Below are 11,889 nucleotides of genomic sequence, written 5' to 3'. Positions count from 1 at the left end.
GGTGGGATTGAAGCTAGACTCTTGGACAAAGGACTGCATTAGGATAAGAAATTAGATTAAGGTTGATGAAAATGGAAGAGCAGAACAAGTTACTGAGGGAAGAATTGCGGTTGATTAAGGAGCGTGAGGATAAGTTGTCTGTAGAGAAAGAGAAATTGTTGCGTGAGAATGCAAGGTTGAGTTGTGAGAATGAGGAGATGCGAAAGGAACTGAAAGCACTAAAGGGAACTGTAGAGAGAGTGGAAGAGGGTGTTGAGATAAGGATGCGTGAGAATGAGGAACGAATAGAAGCTATGATGGAGCAGGTAATGGGACTGATGAAGACTTTCATGGGTGAAGGCGCAGTCGATGGAGTGGCCTCTGCTACGGGTAATGGGTTGATAGTGGAAGAGAAGGTTAAGGTAGGTGATAATGAGAAAGGAAGTGATAGTGATAGTAATAGTAATAGTGATAGTGAGATTGAAGATAAGGGAATTAGACATAGTAAGGATGAACAGAAATGTGATAGGAAGAATGAGAAGAAAGGTAAAAGTGATGTGAAGAAAGAGAAGAAAAAGTATCAGGATGATAGCAAGGATGATCGTGAGTGGGTGAAAGTGGTGAGTAAGAAAAGGGCTAGTAAGAGTATAATCAAGGATAGGAGTATGAGTGTGGAATTAGATTCCTTATATTCTAGTGAGGAAGTAGGAAGCAAGAAGTTAGGTAGCAGTGATGATAGCAGTTAGAATGAACGTGATGTGTGTAAGACTGTGTTTATGAGAGAGGTACCTCGATGTGAAAGGTTCAATGAGCATAGTAGTAGGGATGTATATGAATTTTTCAAGGAGTATGAGAGGTATTGTCAGGATAAGTATGGTGATAGTAAAAGAGTTTGGGCTAGGGAGTTAGGAGAATATTTGACTGGGTATTTGTTGACAATGTTTGGAGTGATAATGAGTGTAGGAGACGTTGATTATGAAAGTGTGAAAAAGAGAATAATTGAGCAGGTAAAACGTATAAAAGGGAGTGTTAGGTATAAGCGTAAGAATGATTTTGATGAGGCAAGAATGAATGCAGGAGAAGCTATATCAATGTATGTATGTAGGTTGGAAACGTTAGCTAGGAAGAAGTATGGGGATGAAGGCATAAATGAGAATAAGGAGTTAATGAGGAAGTTTTTGGCGACCATACCTGAGAATGTGAGTGAATTTATTAATTTGAAATGTAAGGAGAAGATGAGGTGGACGAAAGAAAGATTGACATGGGATGATATCTTGGAGATGGTTGAGGATTACGAGTTAGATAGATGTATGAAAGAAAGTAAATCTGTGAGTATAAGAAGTGGAATGAAGAAAAGTGTGCCAGAATTTGGTAGTTTTAAAGATGCTATTTTGAGAGGGCCGATGAGGATAGCTGACAGTGTAGTAGATAGAAGTGTTAGGGCGAGTAATGTGGGAATCCCTGCAAGGACAAATGAAGGGTTTAGGCAAGGGAATCAGGTCTGGGGGGATAGGAGTGCTAGTGCGCAGCGAGGTAGGCCAGGTAGTTGTATCCGTGAAGAGAAGTGTTATAGATGCGGGAAAGTGGGACATAAGAAGAATTAATGTAGATGGGCTCTAGGTGCTTATTTTGGATGTGGTGAGGTAGGGCATAGAATTAACGAGTGCAAGAATGAGAAAGGGGTAAAATGTTATCGGTGTGGTATGACTGGGCACATAGCGAGTGGATGTCGTAGTAATCGTATGAATGTGATTTGTGGTAATTGTGGTAAGGAAGGTCATTATGCTAGAATGTGCAAGGAGTGTACTGAATGTGGTGCAGATGGGCATGTAGCTAGAGCATGTAGGAAGAAGGGATTAAGTCAGCCAGGATGTTCGGGAAACTAGAGTGTAAGAGGGTTCAGCTGGGTGAGTCCTCCTGTGTGTGTAGAAGGAATAGGATTAATGTTTATGAGAATGGGATGAATAATTGGTTGGAAATGAGTAAGTATGAACCTATTATGCATGAGAAGTTAGGGCTGGAAAATAAACAATTAGTGTTAGTTGAATATAGGAAAAAGAGGCGTTTGAAAGTTTTAAGTGAGAAGAAAGTGTAAGGGAAATTTATAGGTATAGGTAAGAATACGAATAAGTATGACAAGGGTGTAAATGTGCAAGTGAGTGTGGAAGATAAATGTATTAATACAGATGAAACGTGGCCGAGTATGAATGACCCTTATAGTGCGTGTGTGGCTTTTCGTTAGATGATTTAAAAGAAAGAATGAATAACGCAAGAGTGAGAGATAGGAGAATGATAAGTAGCATGAATGAATCTTTTGCTAAAGTTGAGAATGTTTTTGATGAAACGGATTAACTGTTCACAGAAATGAGTGTAATTTTAGGGCCAGATGAGAACGAGGTAGATATGATTATACATGATATATTAGATGATAGGGATTTAGATAGGAATAGTGTTAATGTAGCGAATGATTGTGATAAGGAAGAAGTGAATGAGAGAGTTTATAGAGGCCCAGTTACTCGAAGTAGAGGTCCCGTTCCCGACTGCGACTGGGTAATGAAAAAAATAATGTAAGTGTTGTGTGAGAAGGATTTGGCAAAGTAAGGGGGGAGGAATGTGGAGGATTGATTTTTGTTTTATTTTTATTTATTTTTTGTTTGCCAAATCGAGAGAGAGAGAGAGAGAGAGAGAGAGAGAGAGAGAGAGAGAGAGAGAGAGAGAGAGAGAGCGAGCCTTACCTTATTGCCTTATTTTTTGTTTGGGTTCCCCCAGGTCCCTCAGTGTGAGGCACCTCGTATATCCACCAGAGAGTTGCTAATGCATCTTCCGGTGTATTTTGCATCTTCCAGTCTTGGATGGTCTGGGATGCATCTTAGGTATTTATCGAGCTTATTCTTAAACACATCTACGCTCACTCCTGATACGTTTCTTAGATGAGCTGGCAGCACATTAAATAGTCGCTGCATTATCGATGTTGGTGCCTAGTGGATTAATGTCCTGTGCACCTTCCTTAATTTTCCTGGTATATTTTTTGGCACTATTAATCTACCTCGGCCTGCTCTTTCTGATATTTCTAGCTCCATGATGTTTTCAGTAATTCCTTCTATTTTCTTCCACGCTTGTATTATCATGTAGCGTTCTCTTCTCCTTTCTAGACTGTATAGTTTTAAAATTTGCAGTCTTTCCCAGTAGTCAAGGTCCTTAACTTCTTCTATTCTAGCAGTATAGGACCTTTGTACACTCTCTATTTGTGCAATATCCTTTTGGTTTTGTAGGTACCACATCACATTGCAGTACTCGAGTGTACTACGTACATAAGTTTTGTAAAGCATAATCATGTGTTCAGCTTTCCTTGTTTTAAAGTGTCTGAATAACATTCCCATTTTTGCTTTACATTTAGCCAACAGTGTTGCTATTTGATCGTTGCATAACATATTCCTATTTAACATTACACCAAGGTCTTTAATTGCTTCCTTGTTTGTGATTGTCTCGTTATTACTAACGTTTCCAGAGGCCGCGTAATAGTGTTTTTTTTAAATAACTCCTAAAATAACTGATGGATTTCCATGATATCAAAGCAGGGAGCACTTCATACAATGAACTAATTTTGGGAAATACTGTGCATTGCCAATTACGATTCATTAACTTTTTTACTTAAGAAAATGAGGCTAAAGCCAGTCTTAGCCACCCACACATTCGCAAAAGTGATGACGTCCCTCAGTGACGTTGTTCTAACGTTTCTTCCCCTGTACCTCCCATCCCCCGAATTGTTAAACACCTGTTTAACTCAATAGATAATTGTCATATGACCTACCCCAAGCAATACGAAAGTCTTTGTCAGTAAAAGTTCAGCATACCTGGTAATGTGATCCGTGACTTTAGACTTTACCTAAACACAAGACCAACCTTTTATATCTTACCCACTCACTTACATTGAAGATCAAGAATGAGACTTATGACAGGAGACGAAAGAAGCCATGCTAACCCTACACTTTGCACTTCAAGTGAGTGTTGGTAAAGCAATAGAAATATAGTTTTCTTTAGGTTAAGCCGTAGGACTCATTCTTCCATACAACACAGGTGACTCGATACATCAATTGCCAGGAAGAAAATGACAGAGAGCATTGTTTGATATAATTTATCATATCAATTTCCTCAGAGAGAGTAGCTTGAATTCCTTAGAAGGTAGACTTCTAAAAGATGTTTCATATAAGGGCATTGACATCGGCCATTTGATAAATTTTGAAATCATATATATATATATATATATATATATATATATATATATATATATATATATATATATGGCTAGCAGTATATTGCAATATATCATGTACTTATTAAAGTCATACTTTTCTTACCGATTTATACTAATTTTCAGGCGGTTTCTTTCTTTCTCTCTGTTGTAAATGGTGAAGAGTTTCAGCGCAATTGTAGTTTTGCAATGGCGAGGACAATGCAACATATTTGCCATGACTAAAGTCGAATCTATATGAAATAGTTCAGAGCTACTACTGCAACTGCTGCCGATGATTACCTTGGATGTACTAAAAGGGCTCTGAGGTAGGAGTCGAAGTCGGTGAAATTATTTCTGAATCCTGCTCCAGTCTTGCCCCAATAACATCATTCCAAATATACAACTCTCTCAAGGAAAAAAAAATTGTTTTCTATTTGTACTAATGTTTTTATTTTATTTTATTTTATTTTTTAGTCGCAAATCTAAAATTTGTAGGAGTCTGAGTAGAATATCTCTCAGTGCGATTCCACACCCATGTTTTAAACCTCTTCTATTATGTTTGATAATTTGTGTTAACCATCTTATCATTATCTACCACCATAAAACATTTTATTGCTCTTCCGGCACATTTCATATATGCAGTACACAGTCTTTCCTAACAGGGATTTACTCGGTAGCCTAATAACAATGGGAATGAAGGAAAGAAGGCAAGAAGGAAGGGGGGGGGAGTACTAGGATAGCCATAGGTGCAAACACCGAAGGAGGGTTGGGGGAACCTCTGCGTCACAGTTACGTGATTAAGTACCACTTCTTCGAAACGCTCTGAAGGAAGGGAAGAAGTTCTTCTTTTTTCTAAGAGTAAACGGGTTAATTAAGCACATCTGTCAATTCATTGTACCACCAAAAATTAGGCCAATGTATGAAACATTCATTGCTGTAGTTTCATGGAAATTCATAAGCCGGTTTGTTAGATATTTGGGAAAAACACTATTACACGGCCTCTGAAAACGATAGTAGGTCCCTTGTATGCATATACCATTCCTTCTCTGTTTCCATAATTCATTGATTCAAATTTATCGGAGTTAGATATCATCCTATTTATCTCCGCCCATTCATATATTTTGTTTAGATCTCTTTATAGTGAGTTCCTATCTTCATCACAAGTAATTTCTCTAATTATTCTTGGGTCATCGGCGAAACTTCTCACTACAGAGTTTTCAACATCACAGTCTTTGTCTGAGATCATAATAACAAACAGCAGTGCAGCTAATACCGTACCTTGTGGCACGCCAGATATTACCTGAGCTTCATCCGATTTCTCGTCATTTGCAACCACTATCTGTTTTCTGCTTTGCAGGAGCTCTTTTACCCATTTTCCTATCTTTCCCACAATATTATGCTTTCTCATTTTTTCTCTAATATATTATGGTCTACTTTGTCAAAGGCTTTTGCAAAATCTAGATAGATCACATCTGTGTCTTTTTCATTTATCATATTTTTGTATATGTTTTCATCAGTTAGCTTTGTGTACTTTTTCCGGGCACAAAACCGTGTTGACCTATATTAAACAAATTATTTTTAACCAAATGATCCATTATTTTCTTTTTTATTACCCTCTCATACACTTTCATAATATGTGATGTTAGACTAACAGGTCTATAATTGCTTGCCTCTAGTCTTGATCCACTTTTGAAGATAGGGGTTATATAAGCTAATTTATGTTTAACATATATCTCGCTCATATCTACACTTTGTCTTAGCAGTATTGCCAGCGGCTTCGCGATAGTGTTTGCAGTTTTTTTTTAACAAAATCGCTGGAACTCCATCTGGTCCGGCTGCTGATCCATTTTTAATTTCGTTTATAGCCTTGACAATATCTGCTTTATTAATATCTATATCTGTTAGATATTCAACATTTTCTTCTCTCATTTCTGTTTCATTATTCTCATTCGCAATTCTTGGTGTGAACTCTCTCTTATATTTTTCTGCTAATATGTTGCATATTTCCTTTTTTTCATTCGTTAGCCATCCTTCAATTCTTAGAGGGCCTATTTCTAATCTCCCTTTATTCATCTTTTTTGCATAGGAGTAAAGTACTTTGTTTTTTTTTTATATTTTGAAGTGTCCTTTCTTCTAAGTCCCTTTTTTCATTTTCTTTAGACTGAATAATCTTTTGTTCTGCATTTTCTATCATACATTTTATTTCCATCATTTTCCACACATTTTTTTCTTTTGCAAGATTTTTCTTCCACTTTCTAATTTTCTGAAATAAGATCTTTCTTTCTCTTGGTATGCATGTCTTTTGTTTATTGTTTTTCTTCGGTACATAATTTTCAACAATTTTCTCCAGTATTTTGTACAGTATGTCCGTATTTACGTGTATATTATCACTTCCAAACACATTTTTCCATTCTTTATTCAGTTCTTCATTTATTTCTGACTATTTTATATTCTTACTATAAAAATTATATTTTCCATATCCTTCCCAACGTTTTGTGCTTTGATTAATTCTGTGATCACTTGCTTTGGAATAGACTATTAATTCTATGACATTATGGTCTGAAATTCCCGTGTTATACACTATTATTTCTTTAACATAATTCACCTCATTCACAAATACTAGATCTAGGACATTTTCCTTTCTTGTTGGAATGTGGTTTATTTGTTGCATATTATGTTCTAATAGCATATCTTGAAGCTTTTCAAATTGCCTCTTATCTTCTGCGCTACTATTACTCTCTTTTTTATACGTATACATACAACCACTTTCTTCTATCCGTTCTTTCCAATCCACAAAAGGAAAGTTAAAATCTCCGGATAGGAGTATTTCCAGTCTTTATGGTTTCTACATATATCATCTATTTTTTCTATTATGTCAAACTCCTTAGTATTTGGGGGTCTGTAAACTACAATATTCACTAGTTTTTCAGATTAAAATTCTACCGCAATCAATTCACATTCTGTGTTGCTGTATATTTCACAGACTTTTCCTTGATTTATGTCTCTTCCATATATTGCGGTTCCCCCTTGATTCCTATTTGTTCTGTCAGATCTATAAGTTTGGAAACCCTTTATCTGGTCATCACTGCCAGTTTCTTGGGAATACCATGTTTCACTTATATTTAATATATCTATTTTTTCAATTTGGGTTAGTTCTTCTAAGAACTCTATTTTCCTTTTAGAGTTACTCGTGACTAAACCCTGTGCATTCATCACTATTATGGTTTGTGTTTCATCCCCATTATTTAATATTGGTAATAATATGGATTCTCCCATGCTTCCTTCCTGTTCTGATATGATGTTCTTTTCTTAATTTCCCGGAATTCTGCCATTAAAAAATCCAACTTTTCTATTATATTTGCTCTTTCGCCTTCATATTTATTTTTGTGTGTATACCTGCAATTATCCCCATATCTGCACCAACCCCTGGCATTATAGATGCATTCTTTGTAGTTGGGCTCTAAATGTGCAGATTTGGGTTGAAAGGCCTAATAACTTGGGGCTTTTGGTGCATAGCGCGGTGTATACGCGGCCTGCTTTTTTGTTTCTTTTTTTGTTTCATTTTTGCTTTCATTTTTCTTTTCAGTTTGCTGAGTTTTCTTACCCTCATTCATGGTTGCAGGATGCATATATCGACATTTTTTGTTGAAACGGCATCCTTTTCCTTCTTTTAGGTTTTTGCATATTTTTGGATGGAGATCTCTGCATTTGTCTCCATATCCGTCTAAATACGCACATTTACCATATATTTCATAATTATGGCATATCTTTGGATGCTTGTAGTAGCATCTTTCGCCAAATCTGCAATTCCCTCTTTTCAGCAAATTGCAGACTATATCTTTCTTTTCTTTTTTTTTTCTTGTTCTTGCTCTTCCCTAAAAGTATGTAGGTCCGGGTAGAGTCTCTTGGGTCTATTATTTGTTTCCATCTGATAATTTATTTCTTCATAAGTATGTTGTTGGATGGCATCATAAGTTATATCAATGATTTCCTCTGCATCCTTACACATATCCTGTTCATTTTTCTCTTCTCTTTCTTCTTCTTCTTCTTCTTCTTCTTCTTCTTCTTCTTCTTTATCTTCAACTATTTGCAGATTTAGTCTCAACTTAATTATATTTTCTATCCAGACTAAGCATGTTGAGCAAAATACCTTTGTGTCTCTATTTTTTATTTTTTGCTGTATTTCAGCACATGTAGGGTGTGTTGGAACATGGCAGGCATCACATTATCTAATCAGTTGTTGAGGATTATTAATGGAATACCATATCTTACATGTATTATACCATTTTGGCATTCTTTTTCCCAATGCATCAATCAGCATATTCACCATATTGGACTTCTTATTGTTCTTTGATGGAATGTGTTGATTGACGTAAACTTTGTTTATAAGTCTCTTTATCACTTGGATCTCCTTTGGAATTTCTTCTATTATTGTGCTTATGTTTTCCGCAGATTTGCTCCAGTTTATTGGATCATATTGTTTCAATATGTCTGCGAATATTTTTCCGTCACACTGGTTGGAGTTACTAGTGACCTCTAGTAAAATGCTAGAATGTGGCAATCAATCAGAGATGCTAAGACATTTCTTATTAACTGGAAATGTAAATTGAATAAAAAGCAGTAAAATATAATCATGAAAAATTGTATTATCTAGCCAGAAGATCTGCTAAACAGTTAGTTAGTGTTATATTTTGATAGCTGAACTCAGAGGTAGACATTCTACATTAATCAAAGTTTACATTTTACGAAATCTACTTTGAATGCTGTCTATCGAAAATACTGAAATCCGGATGTATTGAAACGTGTGATACCCTTGTGGAAACTAAATTTGTCGTGTTTAAAGATGACAATGGAAAAATCTAAATCTGAAATGGAAAATTTTATCAAAAATTAAACTGAAACTGGACGTTGACATAGGCCACAGTGTGATAGGAAAACCTGTAAAAGAGTAAAACAGTCAATTGGTAAAGAAAATTTAATCACAGTGATAGTGAGGATAATAAGCTTTTTTTTTATTTAAAGCCAATACCTACAATTAGAAGAAAAGGGAAGTCTGGTTACCTTAATAGTGAGGTTATGAAGCCTTTGTAAATCAATTTTGTAAATTATACAGAAAGAAAAAAGTTGTGAATTTAGAGGAAAGTGACGGTGACATAGAAAACACTTTATGAAAAATAAGTGCAAGAGGGCTGCATATCAAAAGGTCAATTCTAATTACTGCTGTACATTATAGTGTGTAAAACACAGGTAAAAAACTATGGTGTAGCCTACTGTACTTACACAGATATTATTCGGTGCCGGAAATTGTAATGTTTGAGTGAAAATAAACAAAATTGTGAAGTATTATTTCATTTGAGATTATATGGTATCTTAATACCAATGGAATGAGTCTTTCTGTAATGAAAGCTAGGTATCATATTATAATACATGTTATAACTATTCAAGTTCAGTGATGCTGTCTTCATATGGAATATGTATATTTAGATGTAAGTTGTCAAGATTTGATTGTGGATAAGATTTCAGGTGTTAACTTTATTGAAGAGCCCTGGTGATATTAATTAGTTTAGGTGGTGGTTGCCTCTATAATTTTGACTGCGGGAAATATGTTTTTATTATAATAAAAATGAGTATATGGTAGCATAACATTATTACTAAAATAAATAAGTTAGGGCTTAAAAATACTGCCAGCGTAGATAAGTTTAGAGTATTACAGCTGATCTATAAAAGAGTATTTAAGTACGTTTGAATAAACTAGACAGTGAATAAAGTAAAGAAGCAGTATGTCTGATTGTGGTCTATATTAACCCCAAGACCCTACATATTTGGCGCCCAGCATGGGGCATAGCTTATTAAGGCATTATTCTTAAGGGTATTACTGCTAGTGGCTGTTGAGTTATTTGGAACAAAAATGATAGTGAATGAGCTGAGATTTATTTGGAAATGTGAAGGGAATAGATCAGTATGGAAGAAGAATTGAACATTCTGAGAGAAGAAATGCGAAGGAAAGAATGTGAGAATGAAAATTTGAGGAAAGAACTGTGTGCTAATAAACGGATTTTGAGCGAAGCGAAAAATCTATTTTTGGGTGAGATAGCCATGGCGTCCTGATGGAAGGTTCCTGTTTGGTAGCTTCCTTGGGTATAAGACTACTAAGATATTCCCAGAGAATTTAACCACAGGTTATCACAGAATTCTAACTTCTGGAGCGAGTATCTCAAAGGTTTCCCTTTAAGACATCGTAATACAACAGGGGACACGCATGTCTGAACGTGCCACATAGCTATCTCCACCCCGAACAGAGTTAATGCTTCGGTGTGTAAGGACTGAGAATAGCTGGGAGCCGTTCCACAGCTAATCTCACTCGTGGCTACTACTGATACTCGAGACGTAAACAAACGGACGCCATTGCTCTAATGACGTCACGCGCGTCTTTATCCTGGCGCCAGTTGCTGCCCATCACCATGATACAATTGTGTAGGGTGGGAACAAACTGAACGAAGTAGTAGGGAGGGTCCATCAGGACGCCATGGCTATCTCACCCAAAAATAGATTTTTCGCTTCGCTCAAAATCCGTTTTTTGGGCTCAAGCCATGGCGTCCTGATGGAAGAGTACCAGAGAATCAATGTATCGTGGTAGATTTTCCCCCAGAGTTAAGTGCCTAGGCATTGACAAAACAGCAAAGTAATCTTAGGTAAGAACCATAGGAACGAAGTATCCTGCCCCCCATTGGTAGGAAGTTCCCATGGGCTATGCCGACGTCAAAGTGGTATTGAAGGGCTATTCATCTTGACAGAAGAACTTTTAAGAACTTAGAGATGAAGCAGAATGTTTGATATTTGTATAGGAACATTCTGAAGTAGGCCAGTGGTGGTTGGGCACTGTGTGTAGAGTTCATCTCCTGATTATCAGAAGTAAGTATTCGTGTAGGAACCTTACTGAGACAAGGTGAATATAATTTAGGATTAGACATCTTAAATTCTTCATGACCATAGGAAAGGAGGAATAAATAAAACTATGACAGTATGTATTTCATAGTAAGTAGGAGCTGAAAGAGACGCATAAGTAATAAAATAGAAATTTTATTTCACAATGCAGAAATTAAATAATTTACAGCAAAAGTAAAGTTCATTTACAGTAATAATAATGTACATAGAAATAAAGGCTTGCTCTTGAATCTGAAAAGGAATTTCAGGATTAGTAGGTACTCGTTCTCGAGGAACGCAAGTCTTTAAACAACACATCATGCTCAAGGCATGCGGCACTTGTGTGACACTATGACATTTCACCTGGGATAAGAACAGTTATAAAAGCACTAAGTGTTTTTAGACATCACTATGAATCACTCGAGGGTCAACATAGGCACCCGAAGAGTTAGAGTCCCAAGTAACTCACTGTTCTACGCAGAGTTAGGTGCAGGTTTCATAACACTACCTGCGGCTACCACAAAATGTTTGATTTCGTGCACTTGTTTCGCATAATGTTTAAAGAAAACTCGCGAGGACTTCCAGCCCGTAAAGTTTTTAAGGCTCTCAAAGTCCATGCTCTGAAAGAAGTTCAGAGAAGATGCCACTTTTCTAGGATCATGACCAGCGGGTGTACTGTTCGGATCCGCTCTGCGAATGAAGTAGGTGATTTTCGCTCTTAATTGTTTCAGTGACAGGTCGCTGCCCGATGT

General features: G+C 36.4%; 1 pseudogene; it reads left to right on the top strand.

The window, feature by feature from the left end:
• The first annotated feature begins 263 nt into the window (after positions 1 to 263).
• On the top strand, positions 264 to 1,708 carry LOC137631932 (uncharacterized; annotated as a pseudogene).
• The last annotated feature ends 10,181 nt before the right edge of the window (positions 1,709 to 11,889 follow it).

This window comes from Palaemon carinicauda, chromosome 40 (genome assembly GCF_036898095.1).
Source record: "Palaemon carinicauda isolate YSFRI2023 chromosome 40, ASM3689809v2, whole genome shotgun sequence".
NCBI lineage: Eukaryota > Metazoa > Arthropoda > Malacostraca > Decapoda > Palaemonidae > Palaemon > Palaemon carinicauda.
Note: the sequence above shows the minus strand (reverse complement) of the source record. Positions and strands in the feature narration are given on the sequence as shown.